This window comes from Equus przewalskii, chromosome 9, assembly GCF_037783145.1.
Source record: "Equus przewalskii isolate Varuska chromosome 9, EquPr2, whole genome shotgun sequence".
NCBI lineage: Eukaryota > Metazoa > Chordata > Mammalia > Perissodactyla > Equidae > Equus > Equus przewalskii.
In genome coordinates this window covers 59628661-59654953 of record NC_091839.1, presented here as the reverse complement: position 1 = coordinate 59654953, position 26293 = coordinate 59628661, and the positions used below count along the sequence as shown (strand labels likewise).

The 26293-nt window shown below is 41.8% G+C and overlaps 1 long non-coding RNA gene across 1 annotated transcript; it reads left to right on the top strand.

The window, feature by feature from the left end:
- Nucleotides 1-6134: 6134 nt before the first annotated feature.
- On the top strand, nucleotides 6135-25572 carry LOC139073373 (uncharacterized). Its single transcript, XR_011522027.1, has 5 exons — nucleotides 6135-6264; nucleotides 20373-20624; nucleotides 22126-22471; nucleotides 24237-24351; nucleotides 25300-25572. It is a non-coding gene; the product is annotated as an uncharacterized lncRNA (long non-coding RNA).
- The last annotated feature ends 721 nt before the right edge of the window (nucleotides 25573-26293 follow it).

The following is a 26293-nucleotide window of genomic DNA, read 5'->3' as shown; positions in this document are numbered from 1 at the left end:
AGGCTGGAGAAGCTGCTCCTGTCCTTCTCCTTCATTTGCCTGGCTCTCTCCAGGCTCCCCTGCTCTCTTTCTCCCCATTCACCCTTTAGTTTCTTCACCTTTGGCCTCTTTTGCCATGTCAGCTCTGGCCTATTTCCCTCCTGTGCTCCAATCCCATTCTGTTTCAGGGCTTTGAACCTTCTCTCCATTGCTCAGCCCTCCTTTCTTTGTACCAGCTTCACCCCCAAGTGCCACGTGGTGACAACATGGCTGCAGCAGCCTCACCTTCACACCCTGTCAGATTTGTCTACAGCAAGGAAGAGCAAATGCCTTTTCTAGTGGCTCCCACAATTCCCTAGTGACTCTCTCATTGGATTGATTTAGGTCACATGCTCATCTTTGAACCAATGAGTGTGGCTGGAGAATGCAATTTTTTTTTTTTTTAAGATTTTATTGTTTTCCTTTTTCTCCCCAAAGCCCCCCGGTACATAGCTGTATATTCTTCGTTGTGGGTCCTTCTAGTTGTGGCATGTGGGACGCTGCCTCAGCGTGTCCTGATGAGCAATACCATGTCCGTGCCCAGGATTCGAACCAATGAAACACTGGGCTGCCTGCAGTGGAGTGCGCAAACTTAACCACTCGGCCATGGGGCCAGCCCTGAGAATGCAATGTTTTGATTGGCCACATTTGGGCCACTTGTGGGAGCCTTGGAGTTGGGGGTGAAGCCTCACGCAGCCCACAGGAACTAAAAGTCAGTGAGAGGGGGAGCCTTAGATAAAAATTGAGCTCTGCTCTGGGAACAGTGGGAATATCTCGGAAACATCTATCTCAGGAAAAGAGTGAAATGTTCCTTGCATATGGCAGGAGAAAATATGACAAAATGTGTTATATGAAGATTTTTCTTTTAAATGGAATAAGTGTCAGAGTCACACTTAAGGAATGACTGAAAAGAATATTAAGTAAATAAGAAAATTGTGTAGACCCAAATCTGAAAGGCACATATTAGCGTATGTAATACTGCAGGTTTTCTTTTTTCTCTTTAAAGAAAAATCCCTCATGTGTCTTGTAAACACAAAAAGGATTCTAAATGAAGGCCAATCCGGTCTTCCTTTCCACCTCAATTTACAGTGTTAAAAACAATTTTACTATTAACGAGAACGTTTTCAGGGCCAGGTCCTGAGCTAGGTTCTTCACTTATTATTATTTTTAACCCTTACTACAACTCTGCAAAGTAGTTTAATAATCCCATTTTATAGATGAGGAAATTGAGGCCAAGGGAGGTTAAGTCGTTTTCTCAGAGTGACATACTTAGTAACTTCCGCCAAGTGATTCAAGCCCAGCTTGTATCTGCTGGAATATCTCTGCTAAGAAAACATAAAGTTCCCTAAACTTGTGTTTTGTTGAATTTCTGAAGGCTTTTAGGGCTCAAAGTGCTTTTCCACATTCAGAAGCCGCAGCTTCAGCTGCTTTTGAACACCTCAATGGCCCCAGAGACAGAAACAGCACTAAATGGAAAAGGGATCCAGAAGAAGAATTTACAATTTTAGATACTATGTAGACAGAAAGATAAACTACTTGGGTCTTTTCAAATGGATCAAAGCATGCCACACCTAGGTTTTCCAAAAGAATTCTTTCCTATTGATGTGGCTGGATTGGGGGGTGTGTGGGCTTCTTAAAAGCATTCTGATGCCATCTTCTGGTAAGGTCAAGGGCTTGGGAACTGAAATGCACAAGAAATAAGCACCCAATGGAACAGCTTGCATTCTATCCTCTTGCACCTCCAGTGATTTCTGCAGGCTGAAGTTTCCTTTTAACTTTTGCATCACATTTTTACACTGTTTGACTTCCTGGAACTCTCAGTCATGAGATTTTGAGTTTGAAGCGATAGTTTTTGTTACCCTCTTATCTGCTGCCAGCGCCCCTTCTCTGTTACAGAAATTCAGAGCAGGAAAGTTGATGCTCTCATCAACAGGTGAGTCACCAAGAAAACGCTCGAGGTCTCAATAGGTGATGGTTCCACTCAAAGCTGGTGAATTCCATTAACAAACAAAGCTCTGTTTGTAACCCTGTCAGATAAGGATGATCTGGAGCGTGTTTTCTGTTTGGTACAGGAAATAATAGGTGGATGACTCCACTTTGTGGAATTTGGCGATCTTCTCTTCAGTCAGTAGCTCTTGTTTTGTTACTCATACTTTAACAGAAAGAAAAGAGGTCTTTGAGAAGACTATGAAACCCATATTTGAATGGGGAAAAGTACGGAAGGAAGCGTGGGATGTGTCCAGAAGACAGACAGTTCATCTCTTTGGCTGGAGCAAGGGGTACCTGGCAGTCAGGAGAGGGTGAGCACCAGTTCAGGGAGGGCATTGAAGGCTCAGCTGAGGAGTTCAGGCTTTATTCTCAAAGTAGTGGGAGCTACTGAGGGTTTTAAATGTGGTGGATCAGAACTGTGTTTTAAGAAGAATAATATATTAACAATGTGTGAAATGGAATGGAAGATAGAGAGAGTGGAGAGAGAGAAAACTGAGAGAGGTCCACCGTTGTCTTCCAGGCTGAAGAAGGGAGGCAGGAGAGTGTCAGAATGGAAAGATGTCAGGGGGGTGGGGTGGGTGGAGGTACTGCAGAGATAAAAATGACAGGATCAGCATGGATATGGAAGGGCAAAGATGGTGCCAAGATTTCTGCACTGGGTGAGTGGGAGGATGGTGGTGCCACGCAGAGACATGGGGAGAACATGTGGGAAGCACAAGTTTTTGAAAGAAGAGACTATGTATCCCCTTTTGGACATACTGAGTTTGAGGTGTCAATGGGACTTGTAGGTGGAGGTCTGAAGACAACTGGAAATGTGTGCCCAGGAGTCAGAGGCTTAAGCTATAAGCTAAGTTTTTAGGCCAGGCTTCAGCTTAAATGAGTCATCTGCATTGAGGAGTCAGTTGAAACCTTAAGACTCTTTGAGAACCTGGGAGGTTTCCAAGGGAGCAATCAAAACTAAGGTGCTTGAAGAATCCGGACTTAGAGGACAGGAGAGAAAGGGTTAGAGAAATAGTCAGACCAGAAGAGAACAGAGGTTTGGGAAGCTGAGGGAAGAGTTTTAAGAAGGGAGTGGTCAGCAGCGTCCACTTTGGTAAGGGGGCTGAGAGGGTGGAGGATGGAAGCTAATGATCTTTGAGAGAACAGGACGGGGTGAGGGCCAAAGCCAAATTAGAAAGCATTGGGAAGGAAGTGGGCATAATGAATGCCACTGAATAGTACATTTAAATATGGTTAAAATGACATTTTATGTCATATTTTACCACAAAAAAACTAAGTCAGAGAAAAATATAAATATTTTAAAAGTCATATTGTTCTCTACACTTTTTTCTTGAAATATATCATAATAAATCACTTTAAAAAGTAAGTAGAGGGCCTGGGGCTGTGGCCAAGTGGTTAAGTTCGCATGTTCTGCTTCAATGGCCCAGGATTTCACCAGTTTGAATCTTGGGCCCGGACATGGCACAGCTCATCAAGCCATGCTGAGGTGGGTCCCATATGCCACAGCTAGAAGGACCCACAACTAAAAATAAACAACTATGTACCAGGGGGGCTTTGGGAGGAGAAGGAAAAATTAAATCTTTAAAAAAAAAAAAGTAAGTAGAGAAAAAATTAAGTGGTAAGTCAGAAATGGAGGTAGCAAATACAGACTTTGGAGAAGTTTGATTTCTGAGTGAAGGAACAAAAGGATGGATGGCACAGCTGGAAAAGGTAACAGGATAGAAAGAATTTATTTTTCTTTTTTTCCTCCCAAAAGCCCCAGTAGATAGTTGTGCATTCCAGTTGTAAGTCCTCCTAGTTCTTCTGTGTGAGCCTCCACCACAGCATGGCTACTGACAGACGAGTGGTGTGGTTCCGCCCCTGGGAACCCAGCCCAGGCCACCGAAGTGTGCTGAACCTTAACCACAAGGCCATCAGGCCTGGCCCTATTTTTCTTTTGATGAGGCAACTTGAGCATGTTTCTAGATTGAGTGTGAGGATCCAGAGGGAGGGAGAGAATGAAGATGGGGGTGTGCAGTGAGTCGACTGGTGGTGTCCAAAAAGATATGTGCACATCCTAACCCCTGGAACTGTGAATGTGACCTTATTTGGAAAGAGAGTCTTTGCAGGTGTAATTAAAGGATCTTGAGATAAGATCATCTGGATTATACAGTGAGCCCTAAATCCAGTGACAAGTGCCCTTGCAAGAGTCAGAAGAGGAGACAGAGAGAGGAGGAGAAGCCCATGTGAACAAAAAGGCAGAGATGGGAGTGATACAGTCACAAGCTGGGGAGTGCCTGGTGTCTCCAGAAGCTGGCAGGGGCCCGGAAGGATTCTACCTTATAGCCCCTAGAGGTTATGGCCTTTCCATACGTTGGTTTCAGACTTCTCCCCTCCAGAACTGTGAGAACACATTTCTATTGCTTTAAGACACTATGTTTGTGGGATTTGATACAGAAGCCTAGTAGACTAATACGGGGGTGGGGACTCTGGGGTGCAGGGGAGGATATTTGGCCATAGCCTGGGGTCCTGACACAGACCTGGGGCATCTTATTGTCTGTGTCCAGCCCAGGGCCTGCACGGGCCAGCACTTAGTTATTAGTATAGAAACTTTGGGCTCAAATAAACAGAACAGGATTTCACTCACAGAAATAATTTCCCTTTGTCTTCATTTTTTCCTTTCTCTTTCCCACTCAATTTTAGAAAATCAACCAAGATTACAGTACTGATGTCTCTCTCTCCCACCTTCCATCTTTTAAGCTGTGACAGTGGAGCCAACGTGGTCCCCAGGAGTTTCTAGGGAAGATCATCCCTGGGAGCTTGCACCTGGTGCTTGTCCCCACAGACCAAGTGACAAGGGGGCCTGTGACCAAGCTGGGCAGCAGGTGGCAAAGGGGAGAGCTCTGGGGAGGCCTGGAGATGGGCCCTCCATCTTAAGTGCTCTGCATGTCAGCTGCTGATTTCGACTATCCCAGTCCTTCTGACTTCCAGTGACAGAGGGGATCTCACGGGGAGGTGGGCTCCCAGCAACCAGGGAGAGATGACTGTCCCTTTAGTCGATTCTCTCCTGTGTTTGAGTGAGCCATTTATTCCTTGCCCAGCATCCTGACCCATATGGGTGGAAAAGCCTTTCTCAGGGAGAAGCTGGAAGCTCATACAGTGCCTGAGAACGGGAGAGATGGTGCCGCACAGCGAAGCCTCCAGAAGCCTGAGCACACACAGTGGGTGCCCAATAACCTCTTTCGCTTTTATGTCTGTAAAAGAAACTTTGCTCTTTTTTAACTTAACCCATATCCCATTCCACTTCCCACGTGGAGCGTCTCATGATTGCAAGACTACCGAAGTAATTAACAATTTTCAAATGCAGGCCTTGCTGAAGAGCTTCTGGATAAGACCTTGGAATCTGTACCCCCGAGGGCTCCGGAGCAGGACTCCAGCTGGGCGGTGTGAGACTTACTGTCCTGATGTGGGTGGCAGTTTAGAACAGGGACTGTTTCATTTCATTAACAGAGCAAAGCATGCTGTCAGCAGGCAGCAATAGCCACAGGACAAGATGCAACCAAATCAGAGTCTGAAACCTCCTGTCCCGGCCACAAGCAAGCTCTTCCCCCTTAGGATTCTTCAGGAGAAAGCCAGTTGTGAGACAAGGAGAGCCCCCTCGAAGAGGAATTATGTGGACGTCTAAAGTGTTCTAAGCATTCAGCTGCCTTAAAACTACCCCAAACACTGTTTGCTACAAAGCAGAATTCAGTGTCCAGAGGGGTGTCCTGGACTCCACCCAGGAGGTTTAGTTTTTGAAGAGCCTAAAGGATTCCCAGCATCTCTCTGGGGTGAGTGTGAGAGCCGGATTCCAAAGGCTTATATTGCGCCTGGATGTTTTAACACCCTGCTCAACGAGTATTTAACAGAAATAAAAGATTATTCAGCTGGAGTCGACGTATCTGAGGCAAAACTTTCTTAAACCCCACTAATGTACAACCTCAATCCACAACTGGATTCAATTACTGCGTGGAAAGAAAGGCATTTTCTCATAAAGCTGCTCTGTTTCCGTGCCTGGCTGTGAGCTGGGTCAGCCATGACAAAGACAAGCCTGTGCGTTGTTTTTGGTTGTTTTTCTTTTCAAGCTCTTCCACTGGTACTGCCAGGCCCCAAGCTGTTTGGAGCAGTTATGTGGGGGCCAGTTTACTTGTCTTGGCTTTCGGCCTTTCTGTCCAGAGTTGATGATAGAAGAACAAGCTGGTGTCCTGCGTGCCCAGTGGAATTGAGGGGCTACACTGCGTGAGTCTGCGGTTGCACTGTGCCCGGGTGTCCCTTAGGAGCAGTATTTATGAGGAAGGTCATTATTCTAAGGAAGGAGAGTGAGGGAGATTGTAGAGGACTTGAGAGGGGTCTAGCATAAACGGGTGTGCGTGTTAACCATTCTCAACTATTCATAATACCTGACATATAAAGTGCGTACTATGTGCTCTAAAGTGCTTACTATGTGCTATGTGCCACCCTGTCCTAAAAGCTATACATGTATTAACTCACTTAATCCTCCCAACCATTCTCTGAATTAGGTACTATCATCCCCACTTTACAGATGGGGAAAATGAGGCACAGAGAGGTGATGTAATTTGTCTAAGGTTACACAATTAGTAGGTGGCTCAGAGCCCAGGACCTTGGTCACTATATTGTCAAAGAGTATGTTGCAGAAATTTTACAACCTTGACTGGCATTTATTTAGCTACTAAACTTATTTACAGTATTCTTAATTCATTATTTTCCTTGACACACCTGAAAAACATATTTGCATTGCTATATATATATATATATATTTTTTTTTTTTTTTTTTAAAGATTGGCACCTGAGCTAACATCTGTTGCCAATCTTCTTTTTCTTTTTTTTTCTTTCTTCTTCTCCTCAAAGCCCCCCTAGTACATGGTTGTATATTGTAGTTGTGAGTGCCTCTGGTTGTGCTATGTGGGACACCGCCTCAGCATGGCTTGATGAGTGGTGCAATGTCAGTGCCCAGGATCCGAACCGCCAAAACCCGGGGCCACCCAAGTGGAGCGCACGAACTTAACCATTTAGCCACGGGGCTGGCCCCTATATATATTTTTTAAATCACAAGACTGGGGAGATTCTGGAGCAGCCTGCCTTGGTGTAGACAAGAAATGATTAACATGGCAAGCTAGTGGGCTTTCATAAAAGATATTGCACCAAAGGAGGCTAAGAACCTTGTTGCTCAGCTGTCTGATAGCAGCTCAGGCTTCCTGCGTGAGCTTGTCTCTCTGATGGGAAAATCCAGGGCTTCAAGCGGGCGTGAACATATGTATAGCCATCAGCTTAATTCACTGTGACAGTTGCCGATCTGTTGCCTCTCAGCTCCAAATGCACCCTTCATTACTAGCTCTGCGGTAATGGACCTGGACCCCGTAGGCAGTTCTCCTTTGCCAGCGAGCGTGGTGTGAAGCTTTGTCAGTAGAGGCTCCTGGTGGGGGACTGGGAGAAGTGGGGGCTCTCTTCCTGGCTGCAGTGGGCTTGCTTCGTCAGGCTCCTGCGGCACGCACAGCCTTTTGTGCAGGCGGCCAGCAGCAGTGGTGCCTTTCTGTGGACACCTCCCTGTGAATGATTTCTGTTGGGGAGCCCCCCTTGGAGGCTTCACAACAAGGTGCCCAAAGTGGGGTACCTCCCCTTGGATGGCTTCCCTGGCATCCCACCAGGTAACTTTGCAGTGATTTCTGGGACATGGTACCCCACCCATGGATGGCTTTCTGAGCACTCCAGAGAGCAGGCTTCTGGAAGGTCTTACCAGTGTGGCCCCTTATGAACTTTCCCACTACCCAGAAAGCCCCGGCTGTACACACCCCAATGAGGTCTAGATCTCACCCCTGGGAAGAGGCAGCCTTTTCCTGAATGTTCTATCTCAGTCTTAGGGGTGACAGCTGCTCTCCGTGTCTGCTATTCCTGTTTTCCTCAGTGCTAGCTTTACTTCTTACAAACCAATCTCTGGTTACTCCCATTCCCTGTTAATAATTCTTTTTTTTTTTTTCTTCTTTTTTTGAGGAAGATTAGCCCTGAGCTAAACACTGCCAATCCTCCTCTTTTTGCTGAGGAAGACTGGCCCTGAGCTAACATCCATGCCCGTCTTCCTCTACTTTATACGTGGGACACCTACCACAGCATGGCTTTTGCCAAACAGTGCCATGTCTGCACCCGGGATCTGAACTGGCAAACCCTGGGCCACCGAGAAGCAGAACAAGAAAACTTAACTGCTGTGCCACCTGGCTGGCCCCTGTTAATAATTCTTTATAGTTGACTTTGCTTGTAGAAATTACTGTGTGTTTTCTGTCTCCTGTTTGGATTCTAACTAGTATGTTCACCATATTTTTTTTTTCTTTGAGGAAGATTAGGTCTGAGCTAACATCCACAGCCACCCCTCCTCTTTTTGCTGAGGAAGATTGGCCTTGAGCTAACATCTGTGCCCATCTTCCTCTACTTTGTATGTGGGATGCCTGCCACAGCATGGCTTCATAAGTGGTGAATAGGTCTGTGCCCAGGATCCAAACCAGTGAACCCTGGACCACTGAAGTGGAGCATGTGAACTTAACTGTCAGACCACCAGCCTGGCCCATGTTCACCATAGTTTTTTAGTCCACCATTTAAAATAAAAATGTAGCCTTCTTTATATGGAAAAAATATAAGAATCACGAGAGCAACAAAAACAACATAAAAACACTTTCACCATAAATTTAATAAATCCTAATAAATAAATAATAGATTATTTTGTAAGTTAAAGGCTCTATATCTTCTTTCAATTCTTAGCTCTGCATCTACATGATTCTTACATAGTTATAACCCCTGTGCATGATTGAGTCTGTGCTCTATGTTTATGAGTTTGACATTAGTTTACACAAACAGTTTGATGTAGTCCCATAAGCCACATGTAGCCACTGTCCACACAGTCTTACATTTATCATCATACATGGCAATATAATATTCCGTTTTATTCATATGCTAATGTTTGCATAGCTAGCTCCTAATTGTTGGAGATATTTGGGTTGGTTCCCATTTTTCCATTTAGCAAAAAGCACAGCTTAAAACATCTTTGTTGAGGTTGCATCAACCTCACCTAATTTTTCCCCTTGTCTCTCCCTTTCATACTTCTCTAGCAGCTGGGCTCACCCATTTTCCCACTGGAAGATAAAAGATTACAGGAAAGGGGATGAGAAATACAGGGGGAATGTCTGCCCCAGAAGGAGGATGGAGATTTTGACTGAAGGAAAGACTTCAAGAAGCAGCAGGTCCTCTGAGGAGGTACCTCCTGCCCAGAGCAGAGCCAGTCTCGGGGCGGGGGCAAGAATTGGTTGAAGTCGGGGGACTAAGTGTTGGGAATAAAATCATTCCAGAGACCAAGTCTGTCTTTTCTTGAAAGTCTCATATTGTAACTTGTGACTAATGCATTAGTCACGCTAAGCACGTGGAAACTACACAATATATACTAGAAAAACATTTTAGTTCTCAAAAATAGCCTCAAAATCAGACAATGCTTCAAGTAATTGAGAGTGGGAAGTGCATTGTGATTTCTGCTTTCTGACATTTTAAGCCACCAATAACTCAATTGTTTCCTGAATTCCCAGAGAGTCAGGGAGCACGAAAGGCCCTCTTTGTCATTCAACTAAGTAAATGTTAACCTCGTACTTAAATCTTCTTTTCACAAAAAAGCATTCTTGGTGTGATGTCCCAGAAAGAAGCTTAAGCATAGCACCCTCCGTGTTCTTTGTTTTTTTGATCATGTATGATGTTTATCTAAAAATTCTTTATTTCACACATTCTTAAAAGTAGTTTTGCTGCACATGCAATTCTCAGTTATTGTCTCTTATCGCTTTGAAGATACTGTTCTACAGTTTTCTGGTTTCTGGTGCTGTATAAAAATGTCTGCTGACAACCTAATTGTTTCTTTGTAGGTGACCTGTGTTTTTTCTGCTTCTTGCCCATAAGACCCTCCTTTTGAGTGTAGCCTTCTGCAGTTTTAGTGCAATGTGTCTGAGTGTAGAATTTAAAAAGAATGCTGGCCTTTATTGTAGTGTATATCGTGCTTCCTGTATCTGTGGATTCACAGCAAGCGGTTCCGGACATTCTCCGTCACTCTCTCTTTCAATATTACCTTTTCACCCATTCTCTCTAGTATTTTCTGGGACTCCTATGATTAGTATACTAAATCTTCTCACTCTACCCTCTGTGTTTTAACACTGTCTTCATATTTTCTATCTTCCTGTCTCTCTGTGCTGCATTCTGGGTAATTTCTTCAGACACGCTAGTTAACTGATTCTCTTTTCAACTGGGTCTTATTTATCGCTTAATCCAGCCTTGAGTTCTTAATTTCAATGATTATATTGTTCATTTATAAATGTCTGCCTGGTCGTATTTCATAGACTCTTGGTATTTGCACACAATTGTGACTCCATCCTGGATTCCTTTAAATATTTCGTATGTAATATTTTACATCTTGCATTTGATAATTCCAGTACCAAAGTGGTTGTTTCTGTTTTCTCTTGTACGTGGTGCCTTATTTTCTTGCTGTTGGACGATCTTTCATTCTGAATTCATTTCGCTCTGTCTGTGGGAGTCCTGAGGGCCTAAGTTGGAGTTGTTTGTTCTAGAAGAGGTTTCCATTTGCTTCCTCCATGACACCGAGGGCTGGTTTGGCCCCTTCAAGGGTCAGGATTTACAGTGGAAGACTTCAGTCTGGTGTTCACACCTCACAATGGGCCCAGGGCTTAGTGTCTGATGTTGTCCTGCACTTACCACCTCCTGCTGGGATCTCAGCTCTGGTTCTTTGGGCTCTGGAGGCTTCCTTTGCTATCTGCAGGCCCAGCAGGACACGTTAAAAACCCCATTGTATTCAGGATCTAGTAGAATTGTAGCGGGAGGGCCTTCAGAGGGTCTGCTCTGCCATTCTGCTGGGAATGGATGTCACGTGTTCACAATATTCAGGAAATACGGACACAGCAGCAAAATAGACACGTGCAGGAGACATAGCCTGCGCTTCAAAATTTAAAATAAAGATATAAGAAATAATTAGAGAAAATTTTAAAGTTCTGTCTCTCTTCATATACATGTATGTGTTAACACATACACACACATACATAAATTTTTATATATAATTTAAAAAGTTAGAGATGAATGAAGAGCTGATACCCAAAGTAAGTATAAGATTTCCTTTAAGGGACTGAAGCTGGTGTTGAAGGTGGAGTAAACAGCGTTAACAGAGGCCCCAGGAGGGAGTAAGCAAGGCCTTATCTTTGAGTTTCTGTTTATAAACCGGGCCTCCTCTCACTGTTATTTTGTCCCTCTGGCTTCATAATTATAAGACTTAGCTAGTAATTTTTCATATGAATATCCCTTTTGAAAGTCCCCTGTAATTTCCTTATTTACCAGATGGGTGCTCATTAGAGTCCTCCTGGTCTTATCAGGTGGCTTTTATACGTGGACAATGAATGAATGGACCATGTCATTTACTCTCCTTGATAATCTTGTAGTTAAGGATGCTGGGACCCAACAACAAAATCTCAAAGAGATGCACCTTGTTTTCTACTTCTGCGTGCAAAGTGAATGTTTTTTCCCTTTAGATATCCACTCACTGAGGAGGGTTTTGAGAGTACTGGCTTCTGTTTCTTAACACTAAGATCCCCTCTGATCTGAATACACCTTCCCCCGGTGTAGACAGCAAAGTCTGTCTGTCTGAGCCTCCATCTAGACCTGTGGCTCTGTACTCAACTTTGTAGCTTTCTCAAGTCTTCAAAACAAAATGATCCGAAACAAGGCCTACTTCGGGGCTGGAAATTAGTTGTAGAAAACCTGGGCCCTGAAGGAAAACCACATTTGAAAGAGTATGTCTTTTCTTTTATTGGCTTTTGCTCTAAAAAGCAAAGGCTGGAAAGCAGCTGTTAGCTGTTTATACAGTATTTTTTATTTGAGTGTTAGACAATAGCTGTTTTCTTCTCCACTTAGAATGGCACATTTTTTTCCCGGGCCATTTAAGTCCTCTCTCCGTGTGGCCACAAGTACTGGTATGTGCCTCGTCCCTCTCGCTAGGTTTCTGGAGGAGATTAAGTTTTTGTTTTTTTCCTTCTTTCTCCGGTTTCTGTTTTTTTTGTCTTGAGGTCAGACTTTGGTTTCTCAGAAGAGATGGCTGAGTTTGGTACCAGGTCAGAACTCTGCAGGTCACCCTTTGGGTCAATTCAACACAGGTACTCACACAAGATACTCTAGAGAAAATTTCTATAGGTGCAATGTGTCTATAGGTTTGTGGCTGGATCACATGAACAGAATTAGATATGGACTTAGTTATTGTCATCTATCCTGGAGCCCTGAACATTAATGGTTGGTTTCCTCTAGTACTTGGAATTCAGAAGATAATTCTTGCCAATCCCCACTTCTTAAGACATAATCTAAGGACATCATCCTTCATGATCACCCTCATGGTCCAGAGCAAAGCAAGATCATCAGGATTCCTGAAAATGTTGTGGACGAGTGAAAAACACTCCCCAACCTGCAAAAGGACCCAGGCAAAACATTTCCCTGCATCCTCATCTCGTGTGCTACCACAGCGATTCTTATTATGTAAGACAATGGTGACACCACCAACTTGTGTTATTTCAGGTTTTCCTGGGATTTTATTTGCCCACAACGTGCTTCTTTTTAATCGGTTTAGCTTCTTTCAGCTCGTCAACTTGTGTTGATTTATACGTGGCGGATAGTCTAGCCTGTGACTTTTAGAAAGGGCAGTCTCTCATACTTCACTAAGCATAGACAGTCGTTGGGTATATCTCCTTGAGATATCAGACGTTCAAATCCTGCCTAACAAACACTGAGCCCCTTCATTTATTCGTTCATCGCGCCATGGGCAAGGTTACCTCTAAACCAGTTTCTAGAACTTGGGAATTCTTACAAGGTGACATCCAAGCAGCATTGCAAGCTTGTTGAAATAAGGATGTACCTGGATCAAAGGCAATCTTTGTATCCGTCATTGGGACTCTAGGTATTTGCAGATCTATAGTGATAATGCCCCTCCAATCTCCTGATAACCCCCTAGAGGTACTCCTCAACCTTTTTTTAAATTTTGGTCACACATAAAACAATTTCTGTTCTTGTTTTATAAGGAACAACACATTGTGATTTTTTTCTTTTCGAATAATTGGACCAAATTAGATGATTAGAAAAACAGTTCCCATGTGTATAACTCAAAACACTGGGTTTGTATGACATTATCTCAGAAAGAAGTTTTCTGGTAAAATAATATCTCCCTTTGGGAGATACAAGCTTCGGCATATTAAAGGCTCTGGGGAGTCCTGTAGCAAAGGAACTTTGAACTTTATTTTCACGGGACATCTCTTAACCTCTCTCAGCACATCCATTGGGAAAAACTGGTCCTGAAATCTGTCTTGAAGGTCATGTTGTCAGCATCCTCACATTCTGCTTGGCAGCCAGGGACTAGGACCCACTGTGGATCCTGGTCTCAGCCACCCCATCCTATTACTGCCAGCTGTCCGGCCCCAAATCAGGAGCCAATGCCCAATAATGGGGCCAGTCAGACTCCCATTGACTTCCTCAGAGCCTTGAACTAAGATGGGAAAGGTGCTGGTAGTTGAAAAGGCATCTGCCTCTTCTCCACGGTTGTCCTCACTGCCTGTTGCCTACAGGGAGCTACTTTTCTTTTACATCTGCTTCCATTGTTAATAATTGTGTGGGTCACCTGCCACCCTGTTCTGGGTGGCGGACCAGTGTGACTGGGCAGAGCCATAACTGGTGTGAAAGAGAAGGAGACAGAGCCACAGCTACTCTTACAGAAAGGGGCAGCCAGTCCCAAAATATAGGGGTAAGGGCATTTACCCTCAGCTACATTAAGGCTGGCACAGAACATGAAGTCTAAGTTGAAATGGGCATGGCAACTGCAAAGAAACACATGTGACTTTGCAAAGGGGCAGAGTAGACAGTGACTCGGACCACTGCACATACCACATAGACGCTAGCTTCCTGAGTGCGGAAGCATCCATCTCAGTTTGGAGACCAGAAACCTTTGTAAAATAGTGGGCCAAGGTTCTGTCCACTCTCCCTCTGGGTGTCCGGGTGCAGCGTAGGAGGAGCAGAGGGTCAAGGAGGAAGAGGAGGGAACAGGCATGTTCTGGCCAGTAATGGCCTCTCTTGAGCAGGGGCCAGTGGGACTTCTCTTAAAATGTGATTTCCGTTTGTCAATGATATCCATCTGCATATGCATCACTCTTGCTGAGCATGCTGCAGACTGCATGCAATGTTGGGCAACAGGTTTATTTGGTTACATTCATGCCCACATCCACTGTCCATGCACACCATTTGCAAGGAGAAAATAAAAAGCTACAAATGGGTTGCATAACAATCATTAGCTTCATACTATGAGTAAGTTATGCATAATAGCACTTTCAGCTATTTTGTTACCCATCTGCTCCCAGGAACAAGATGAAGCTGATAAAATGTTTATGGGCTAGTAAATTTTTTCTACTAATTTGCAAGGCTGTAATAAAACCCATGAACTTGACGGCCTGCAGGAAACATAATAAGAACTGGGAATGGACAGTAATTTGGAGCTAGAAGGCGTCTTGAGGCCCTACAGGAAATGACTCCCAGCAAGGAGATGAATCATAGTATTTAAACAGAGAAGAATGATGCTAAGTTTGTTATTAACCAGTTATGTCCTGAAAAAAGATTTTCCAGAATGAAATAGTGGAAATTCTCTGCTTTCAATTGTTCTTGCTTTAAAGAACAAAATGAATTCAAGTATATAAAAACAATATTCAAGTCAAAACAATTCCTAGAACTCAGTGAGATATTAACTTTTAGGATTGCCGCGTCTTACACAGTATTCACGGTCATCCTGTGCCCTCTTGTGGCAGAAGTATTAATCCAATTAGAATTTAGAAGACACATATATTTTATATAGCAATTGTTCAGACTCGTTTTGAGAAAGTTTGTTTAAGGGAAAAGATGGTCTGCAGAAGTCGGTTGGCAAAAAGGGTCATTTCATTGCTGGCACACCTTAGAGCAGATACATCTGGGTGGGGCTGTCCTTACACAAGGGGAGCAACAGTCAAGAAGAATCCCGATGTTTTCGCAGATGAGAAGAAATATCCATCACAGAAGGCTGGCATTTTAAGTTTCCATTTAATGTTAAAACTTACTCATTGATAACATTTTATAGTTATTCACATCAATAAATAGCGGTAATTGCTATCCGTTGGTGAATGTCAGGCAGTTTAAACACGTTATCTCATTTTATCTCCAAGCTACGAGGTTATATAGGGAAACTGAGGCTTGGAGACGTTAAGCAACTATTTGAGTTTACCCGACTAGTAAATGACAGACTGGGATTTGAATTAACCTTCCCCTGATCCCGTAAGACTGCACACATTCCCTTGTGCCAAGCTGACTCTATGGCCAAGTATTTCTTGAGTACTTAATGCATGTGAGACACTGCTGCTGGGCACTTTGGGACTTACAAAGCATAAGATACTCCCCATTCTTCAGGAACTTAAGAGGTAAGTAGGAAAATAAGAACCATACATGGATGATTTTTCAATGGTGAAATCTCAATGGTGAAAAGCAGAAAGATAAGGTTGCCCACTCTTGCCACTTTCATTCAATATAGTATTGGAACATAGTATTGGAAGTCCTAGCCGGAGCAATTAGGCAAGAAAAGGAAATAAACAACATCCACATTGGAAAGGAAGAAGTAAAAAATGTCACCATTTACAGATGACATCATGTTATATATAGAAAACCCTAAAGACTCCACCAAAAATCTGTTAGAACTAGTAAATGAATTCAGTAAAGTTGCAGGATACAAAATCAGCATACAGAAATCTGTTGCATTTCTATATACTAATAATTACTTCTCAGAAAGAGAAATTAAGAAAAGAATACCATATATAATTGCATTAAAAAATACCTAGGAATAAATTTAACCAAGGAGGTGAAAGACCTGTGTACTGAAAACTATAAGACATTGATGAAAAAAAACTCAAGACATAAATAAATAGGAAGATATTCTGTGCTCGTGGATTGGAAGAATTAATATTGTTAAAATGTCTGTACTACCCAAAGCAATCTACAGATTCAATGCTCTCTCTATCAAAATTCCAAGGACATTTTTCACAGAAGTAGAAGAAATAATCCTAAAATTTGTATGGAACCACAGAAGACTCGGAATAGCCAAAGCAATCTTGAGAAAGAAGAACAAAGCTGGAGGCATCATGCTTCCTGATTTCAAACTATATTAGAAAGCTAGAGTAATCAAAATACTATGGTATTGGCATAAAAACAGACACATAGATCAATGGAACAGAATAGAAAGCCAAGAAATAAAGCCACGTACATATGATCAATTAATTTGTGACAAAGGAACCAAGAATATACAATGGGGAAAAGGAGAGGCTCTTCAATAAATGGTGTTGGAAAAACTGGGTATCCACATGCAAAAGAATGAAACTGGACCCCTATCTTACACCATACACAAAAATTAATTCAAAATGAATTAAAGACTTGAATGTAATATCGGAAACCATAAAATTCCTAGAAGAAAACATAGGCAGCAAGCTCCTTGACATTGGTCTTGGTGATGATTTTTTGGCTTTGACACCAAAAGCAAAGGCAACAAAGGCAAAAACAGAGAAATGGGACTACATTAGACTAAAAAGTTTCTGCAGAGCAAAGGAAACCATAAACAAAATGAAGAGGCAGCCTACTGAATGGGATAAACTATTTGTAAATCATATACCTGATAAGGGGTTAATATCCAAAATATATAAAGAACTCATACAATTCAATAGCAAAAACAAACAATCCAGCTAAAAGATGGAAAGAAGATCTGAATAGACATTTTTCTACAGGAAACATACAGATGGCCAACAGGTTCATGAAAAGATGCTCAACATCAGTAATCATCAGGGAAATGCAAATCAAAATCACAATGAGATATCACCTCACATCTGTTAGAATGGCTATTATCAAAAAGACAAGAGACAACAAGTGTTGGCGAGGATGTGGAGAAAAGGGAACCCTTGTGCACTGTTGATGGGAATGTAAATTGGTGCAGCCACTATGGAAAATAGTAGGGAGAGTTCTCAAAAAAATTAAAAATAGAACTACTATAAGATGCAGAAATTCCACTTCTGGGTATTTATCCAAAGAAAATGAAAACACTAACTCAAAAAGATACATGCACCTCCATGTTCATTGCAGCAATATTTACAATAGCCAAGATACGGAAACAACCTAAGTGTTACTGATGGATAAATAGATTAAGAAAATATAGCATACATATACAGTGGAATACTATTCAGCCATAAAAAGAATGGAATCTTGCCATTTGCAACAACATAGATGGAACTTGAAGGCATTATACTAAGTGAAATAAGTCAGACAGAGAAAGACAAATACGTATGATCTCACTTACATATGGAATCTAAAAAAAAAAAGACCCCAAAACCAAGCTCATAGATACAGAGAACAGATTGGAGGTTGCCAGAGGTTAGGGATGGAGATGTGAGTGAAATGGGTGAAGGGGGTCAAGAGGCACAAACTTCCGGTTATAAAATAAATAAGTCCTGGGGGTGTTGTTTACAGCCTGGTGACTACAGTACCCCTAGGCTCATTGTAGCATTATTTACAATGGCCAAGGTATGGAAACAACCTAAGTGTTATCGATGGATGAATAGGTAAAGAAAATGCAGTATACATATACAATGGAATATTATTCAGCCGTAAAAAAGAATGGAATTCTGCCTTTTGCAACCACATGGATAGACTTTTTTTTTTTGAGGAAGATTAACCCTGAGCTAACATCTGCTGCCAATCCTCCTCTTTTTGCTGAGGAAGATTGGCCCTGAGCTAATATCCGTGCCCATCTTCCTCCACTTTATATGTGGGACACCTGCCAACAGCATGGCTTGACAAGTGGTCCGTAGGTCCACATCCAGGATCCGAACTGGCAAACCCTGGCCTGCCAAAGCAGAACGTGCAAACTTAACCACTGCGCCACCAGGCTGGCCCCTGGATGGACCTTGAGGGCACTGTGCTAAGTGAAATGTCAGACAGAGAAAGACAAATACCGTATGATCTCACTTACATGTGGAATTGAAAAAAAAAACACCAAGAACTGGAACAACAGAAAATGAAGCTCACAGACAGAGAACAAATGGCTGGTTGCCAGAGGCGGAGGTGGAGATGGGAGAAATGAGTGAAGGGGTCAAAAGGTACAAACTTCTGGTTATAAAATAATTAAGTCATGGGAATGTAATGTACAGCGTGGTGACTATAGTTAATAATACTGTACTGCATATTTGAAAGTTGCTAAGAGAGTAGATTTTAAAAGTTCTCATTGCAGGAAAAAAAATTCTGTAACTATATATGGTGATGGATGTTAACTAGACTCACTGTGGTCATCATTTCCTAATATATACAAATATCAAATGGTTATGTTCTACATCTGAAACTGATATAATGTTGTATGTCAATTATACCTCAACAAAAAAAGAAAGTATACGTGGAAAAGATACTCAGTATACAAGAAATATGTAGAACTACTTCTTTTTTTTTTTTTTTTGAGGAAGATTAGCCCTGAGCTAACTACCGCCAGTCTTCCTCTTTTTGCTGAGGAAGCCTGGCCCTGAGCTAACATCGTGCCCATCTTCCTTTAAGTAGAACTGCTTTTTAAACAAACAAAGGATTTGTATGGTCATGTACATTTTTTCTCCATCAATGCAGAAAATCTATATATTTTCTTCAGTTATTCTATTGCTTTTAGCCTTGAGTATGGGCAGGACACGTGGCTTGCTTCTAATAAACAGAATATAACAGAACTATAGGGATGTATGCAATTATGTGTCATTACATGATTATGTGACTTAAGATTTTAGCGTCCACTTTGCTTGGATCTCTTTTTCTCTGGTTTCTAGGAAGCAAGTGGTCGTGTTGGGGAATTCACATGGTAAGGAACTGTGAGTGGTATTTAGGAACTGAGGGTGGCCTCTGGCCAACAGCTAGCAAGATATTGAAATCCTCAGTCCTACAACTGCAAGAAACAGAATTCTGCCAATAACTGTCCCCAACTGAGCCTTGAATGACGCCACAGCCCGGTTGACGTCTTGACCGCAGCCTTGTGAGACCCTAAGCAGAGGACTGGCCTGCCCATGCCTGGACTCCTGACCCACCGCAGTTGTGAGATAACAAACGTGTATTGTCTTAAGCCACTAAGTTGGTGGTAATATTGTTACTCAGCAACAGATGACTAGTATAGTTATTTTTTAGAAGTTTTATAATTTCAACTCTCATGTTTATGTCTTTGATCCATTTCAAGTTAATTTTTATAGATAGTGTGAGGTAAGGGTTGAGATTGTCTCTCTTTCTCTTTTCAACCCTTCTTCTTTTTCTTTCTTTTTTTTTTTTTTGCATATGACCATCCAATTTTTCCACCACCAGCTGACGAATTGTTGAAAATACTATCCTTTGCCCATTGAGTTGCCTTGGGATCTTTGTCAAAAGACAAGTGACTGTGTCTATGTGAATCTGTTTCTGGACTTTCTGTTCAATTGCACTGTACGTCTACCTTTACGCCAATGTACACTGTCTTAATTACTGTAGCTTGATAATAATTCTTGAAATGAGATAGCACAAGTCTTCCAACTTTGTCCTTTTTTTCAAAGATTTTTGGCTATTCTAGGTGCTTTGCATTTCCATGTAAATTTTGGAATGCAGGGTCATCACAACACAAGAGCACTCTCCTTTTTTGCCCTGTCGCCCCGGGTCAAAAACCATAACCTCTGCCTTTGCCTCCTCAGCCCTGAGTCACCTGTCCCCTGTGTCTTACAATTTCAGGGGACACATAACAAGCTTTCTGAGAGGCTTACTGCAAGCTCCTCTTACTAGACTCGTGAGACGGTGACATTGCTGCTCACGATGCGGCAGCAGCTCTTGCCGGGGAAATCTTTCCACGAGCCCTCTCCAGTGGGGTTCCCCGTGGAAAGTTCCTGGAGTGTTTTGTGTCTGCAGTGTGGGTTGTGCTCTCGGCCAGTTGTGTCGAACAGCTTCATCTTAGTCTGTCTCACAACTTGCTTGGTATCTCATGCACAGCTCTCAATTTAATGTTTTATTATACATTTAAATGTACATATATTAAGACATCTAAATAACTTCATCGAGCATTTGTAGTTGTTTCGTAGGGGGAGGGTTGTCGAGGGAATCGAGTCTGCAACATTACCAGAAACAGAAGTCTGCAACGCTTTTCCGGCTCTTGGTTGCTGCCATTCTCTTCTGGTTACCATTGTAATTATAGATTAATCACATGGAATGTACAAACTGTTTCTCTGCAGGGCAATTGCACCACGGAACACATAGAACTTTCCTCTTTGGAGGGGCGGAAGGAATAGAGCAAGACTTTGCCTTTTGAATATATCGGGAAGAGGAGAAGTGCTCAGAACCTGGGAAAATCTGGAATTTTCCAAGTCCTTTTCAATGCTTAAATCAGCTCTTGCAAGCACTAAGCCTCGCAGCTGGGGCAGCAGCCATCCTCACCATGTGCTGGTTCGGAGGCAGTTTCCTCTGAAATGACTGTGTAAATTCAGGTGAGTGCTTGTTAAACGCACTATTATACACTCGCAGGCAGGAAGCATGGGGGGCGCTGTTTGGCGGGATTAATAATATGACTATAAAAGAAATAGAGGCTCTCCCTACTGCTGCTTTTTTTTTTTTTTTAAAGAAAAGGCCAATATTTATACTCAAATGTCTTGACAGTTTGAAACTCATTTTTTATTAAAATAAATGAATACATAATTGATGTTGAGTATATACATTATGTACCTTGGTTTTGGTCAATATTTTTTACAAGCATGTAGCACAAACCCAAGGGAAATTTTTTTGAACTGATAATTTACTTGAGTTTTAAAAACATGCTGATGGGCCTTAAAATATCTGGTATACGTCCTCTTGTGAGAGTTTCTCTAAGGTAGCAATTTGCATACTTTTGAAGGATCATCCTGGCTGTTGTGTTGAGGATAGACTTGGGGTTAGGGAACAACGACAAAAGCTGGGAGACTGGTTGGGAGGCCATTTCAATAGTCCAGAGGAGTATTAAGTGACTTGAACCAGAGAGTGGTGGCAAGGATGATGGTGACAAGTGGTTGGAATGAAGTCCGTTTTGGAGGTAAAGGTAATATGATTTGCTGATGCTTAGACAAAGCACATGAGAGGAAAAGAAACGTCAAAGAAGATTCCAAAGGTTGGGGCTAAACAACTAAGAGGTTGAAGGTACCATTCACTAAGATACAGGACACTGGGGGATGAGCAGCTTTGGGGAGAAGATCAATATCACGAAATCTATTTTTGAAATTTTAAGCTTAAGTGCCAATCAGACTTCCCAGTGGAGATGTCAAGATATTGGAGCTTTAAAGAAAAGCTCAGGGCTAAAGATACCGATTTGGGAACCATCAGTGTAAGGATGGTATTAGTAAGGATGATATTTAATATTGTGAGACTCAAGAGAGAGTGCGTGCAGACTGAGAAGAGGTCCACAGACTCTGAGAGCATCCTAACATTTAGAAAATTGGAGAGGGGGAAAAGATCTAGTAAAGGACACTGAGAAGGAATAGCTGTTGAGACAGGAGGAAACCAGGGGAGTGTAGGGGCCTTGCTTCCTGTCTGTTCAATGCTGCTAACTTACAATTGACTGTAGGAATTGACAACATGGAGCTGGTGTGGGCAAAAGTCTGACTGCAGTGGACTCAAGACAGAAAAAGGACAGTAGCTTGAAGAGATGTGGAATCAAGTGAGGTTGCTAAGATCAAGATATTACAACATTCTTGAATGCAGATGAGAGATCCCAAGTAGAGAGGGGAATTCGGGGGAGAGAGGAGGCAACTGCAAGATTGACATCCTTAAGTAGGCGGGAGGAGATGGGGACCCAGCACACAAGTTGCAGGGCTGCCCTGAGTTAGGAGAACAAAGAAGAGTTTGTTCTTCACAGCAGTGGGAAAGCAGAGTAAGTAGGCATAAAGGCAGAGAGTGGCTAGATGTGGTGCTGGGAGTGTGTGAAAGTTCCCTACTAATTTTTCTCTGCTGTGTTCTCAGTTCAATAAGAAGTAAGGGTCAGCTGAGACGAGCTAGTTGGTTGAAGGCAGTCACGCAAGGGGTGAACGAGAAGTTTTGCTTTTAATAAAGGACAGCTGGTCAAAGTTGTGCTGTGGAAGATAAATGAATTGGCAAGTAAAGACCATCATGCCTACTGGCAAGACAGGCTGGCAAGCAATTTTTGAAAACCAAAGAACTTTAAGGCCAGCTGAACAGGAGAAAGCTTCACTGAACATTTCGTGGCAGTGCATTCATTTGACCAACATGAGCTGAGAGCCGGCACCGGGCTAGGAGGTCAAGATGTGATCATGGATGAGATCCCTCGTGGACCATCTAACCTGTGCAGGTATAGTTTTCTGCAAGAATAAGTCTCAATTTTAACATTGAAGTAATTGGGGAAACAGCGGGTATTCTCAGGTATCTGGTGAGAGTAGGGAAGGAAGGTGGTGAGAACTGACGAATGCATTGCAGGGGGATGGGAGGCAGAAATATTATAACTTGGAACAGACTCAAACATTTCTCCTTATGCTCAACTCTCCTTTTTATGTAACTTTTAACTTACACAGAATTCATTGCTATGAACTCTGCTACCAACTGTGTGGGCTTCGACAAGTCCCCTAATTTATGTGCAAAATGTGTTCTGGATGGGGTGCTCTCCAAGGACTCACCCCATGGGGCCAGGATTCTGCCACGGAATCTGTTTTTCCATCATGAGCAGTAACTAGAGAAGTTGTTTTGTCAGACTACTGTGAAGAAAATCCATCCCAAATGTTAACTGTTTTTGTAAACCTCTCAAGTCATTCTGTTCCTTTCCTCTTTTATGGTTCCAGGTGAATCCAAGAAGGTCATCATTAAATAATCCACAATTGTAAAAGATTTGCTAAAACCTAGTGTGCTTGGCCTTCTCTGCTCTTTAGCTGGCAGTAATAAAACAGAGAATCCCGGCAGGATTCCATTCCAAATCATATTCTGCATTTATTGTTTCGGCTCCTTTCTGTCATTATTCCAAACAGAACCACACTGAGCTCACACACTTTCAAAACGACCATTTGTTTCCCCATACTGAAGAAGGTGGTACAGAATTTTCTATCTCAGAGCAACTGTTGTTTTCCCCTGGCACATTTACGTCTCAAAGCTGTATTACCTAATGCTTGTTGAATAGTATGATTTCTATTCACTTTTTGAAAAGCCCTTACTTAGGGAAATGCAACTCAAAACTACAACGAGATATCACCTCAGAAAATGGCTATAATTGACGAGACAAGAAATAACAAGTGTTGGAGATGATGTGGGGACAAAGGAACTCTCATACACTGCTGGGGGGAGTGTAAACTGGTGCAGCCACTATGGAAAACAGTATGTAGATTCCTCAAAAAGTTAAGAATAGATCTACCATATGATCCAGCTATTCCACTGCTGGGTATTTATCCAAAGAACATGAAAACATGAATGCATAAAGATACATGTACCCCTATGTTCATCGCAGCATTATTCACAATAGCCAAGACTTGGAAGCAACCTAGGTGCCCGTCGAGGGACGAATGCATAAAGAAGATGTGGTATATATACACAACGGAATACTACTTAGCCATAAAAAAGGATGAAATCTTGACATTTGTGACAACAGGGATGGACCTTGAGGGTATTATGCTAAGTGAAATAAGTCAGAGGGAGAAAGTCAAATACCATATGATCTCACTCATAAGTAGAAGACGAAAACAACAACAAACAATCACATAGCAACAGAGATTGGATTGGTGGTTACCAGAGGGCAAAGGGGGAGGGAGGAGGGCGAAAGGGTTGATGAGGCATGTGTGTGGGGTGATGGATTGTAATTAGTCTTGGGTGGCGAACATGATATAATCTACACAGAAATCAAAATATAGTGATGTAGACCTGAAATTTATATAATGTTATAAACCAATGTTAGTGCAATAAAAAAAGAAATAAAATACATCTTAAAAAATGAATTAAATCTTACAATGGTTTCCTATGTACAAGAGTTAAAATCAAAGAATAACAAAAAAGGAAAGCCCTTACCTAATGGATTTTAATTAAACCAGTTTTTAGTCAATTAAACTTTTCCCCACTTTTTTTTCATCTTTACACAGACTGTTTCCTTATTCCACTGGAACGAAGTAGTACTAGGCAGTGATTAATTCTGGATGACCACATCAAAGGAGCCATGGAACCATTTCCCATTAAGGACAAATTACTAAACACTTGGTAAAGGCAATAATAATCTTTGTTTTATTGTTCTGACCTTACAAATGTTTTTATTTTCCCACATATCCTTGTGTGGTTCAATTATGTTTATCACATAGAGCTAAAAGTTAGGTGATTCTAAGTTCCCTCTGCTATTGAAGGGAATTGTTGTGTGACTACACAAACTATTCTATTCTTTGCAAGCTGGAATAAATCCTCTAGTGCCTTTCTTCATGAGCTGAAGTCCATCTATCCTTAAAGCTTAATATGAGTTTTCCATATATCTTTGTACGAATTAGGATTTCATGCAAATAAAGTAGCTTAAACAATAAAGAGAAATATTGGCTTACGTAATAGAAAAATCCAGAGGTAGTCGGCTTCAGGTAAAGTTTGGTCCAGCAAACAATGTCATAGAGGAGAAAAGCGTTACAGAGAGTGTCAGAACATTGAGTAAAAAAAATATATTAGGTTAGTTTTCAAGATTTTGTGATGTTTTTTGTACTGGTCAGCTTTTTGAAATTTATAATGTATTGTGATGTCTTTTCTTACTCTAAATAATTTAGTATTCATAATTTTTATTCTCTAAAGTGATTTCTGCAAAATTGTATAAACTTGAAGCTTCACAAAACCTGGATCTATCCTTGCTGAAGATAGGGTAGAAAGTTGCTCCCAGAAGAAAATATTTTATGAAAAAGGGGGTGAAAGGACATCTAATGGTGAAAACATGGCATGGCCACTAAAGATTTAAACCTGTTGGAACTTTCTTAGCTTTCAATTCCGCCTGTGAGTCTGACAAATGTTTTATCGGTAATGAAGCCATTTAAAAGCAGGGACTATCTGTTAACTTCTCTGATTGTGCCTCCAGTGATCAGCAAAGCAATTTGTATGTAAAAACGTTGATTTACAAATGCTTCTTTTCAGTACTGTGATTCCAAAATGATTACACTTTCTTTTTACTTGAACATACAGGAAAGTTGCATGGAGGAGTCCAAGCTCCATGGAGGAGTTAAATCATAAACTCAAAAGACCCTACCCAGAAATATGATTACAACAACAGCAAAACACGTTTCTAGAATAACACAATGACCTAAGCCTTGGCCACGGACTCACTCATTTCATATAATTATCTATTGCCTATGTCCCTGGTATTTGTTGAAATAGAACTTTAACGAACGTAAGAAATCCTGCCTGATGTAAGATTGTTATTAATTTAAGAAGCATTAAACGTAACTCAGCATTCTCTATCATGCTTGAAGAGCATATGTTTATTTTAAAGGTTGATCCAGAAAATGCATTTTAGGAAAGAGTTAGTGTGAAATTACTTGGGAGGAAAATATTTGAATTAGACTGCTCACCCTGGCCTTTCCAGGAAAGGTTTGGGATTCCTGTTGAATTTTGCCATTAATTAAAATTGATTCTCAGTATGAAAGCTCGTGGGGATGAATTTGGTCAGGTTTGTCTAGAGATTGTTGTCATTGGTCTGGAGAGGTGAAGATCTTACTCCTGCAGACTCTGTGGCTTCTCTCAGAGCTCCTTCATTTGGCTGTTATGGGTGACACTTTGGTACATCAATAAGTAACCGTATTTGGGGGCCGCTTGGGGTCTGCTGGAAACAAATCCAAACAAACCAGCATTTACCTTATTTGTACTTTGCTGTTTGCCAAGTTACCTCTGTCAACACAGCATCTTCATTTGTAAAAACCAAGGGATTGTTCCAGAATGATCTCTGAGGTCCAAGCAGCTGTGACATTCTGTTATTCTAGGATCCCACTCTAAATACTCTCAGGAAAATGTTAAAAGGCTTGATTAACATGGGAAGTAGTTCCCTGGAACTCAGGAATCATCTTCAGCTTGCGAATGTACTGACTTTAAACTTTTCTGGAAATTTTCTGAGAACAAGTAGTGCTTTCCAAGATTTCTTAGAAAGGAGGAGACTTTTCTTCCCCTTCGGCAGTTAGACCAC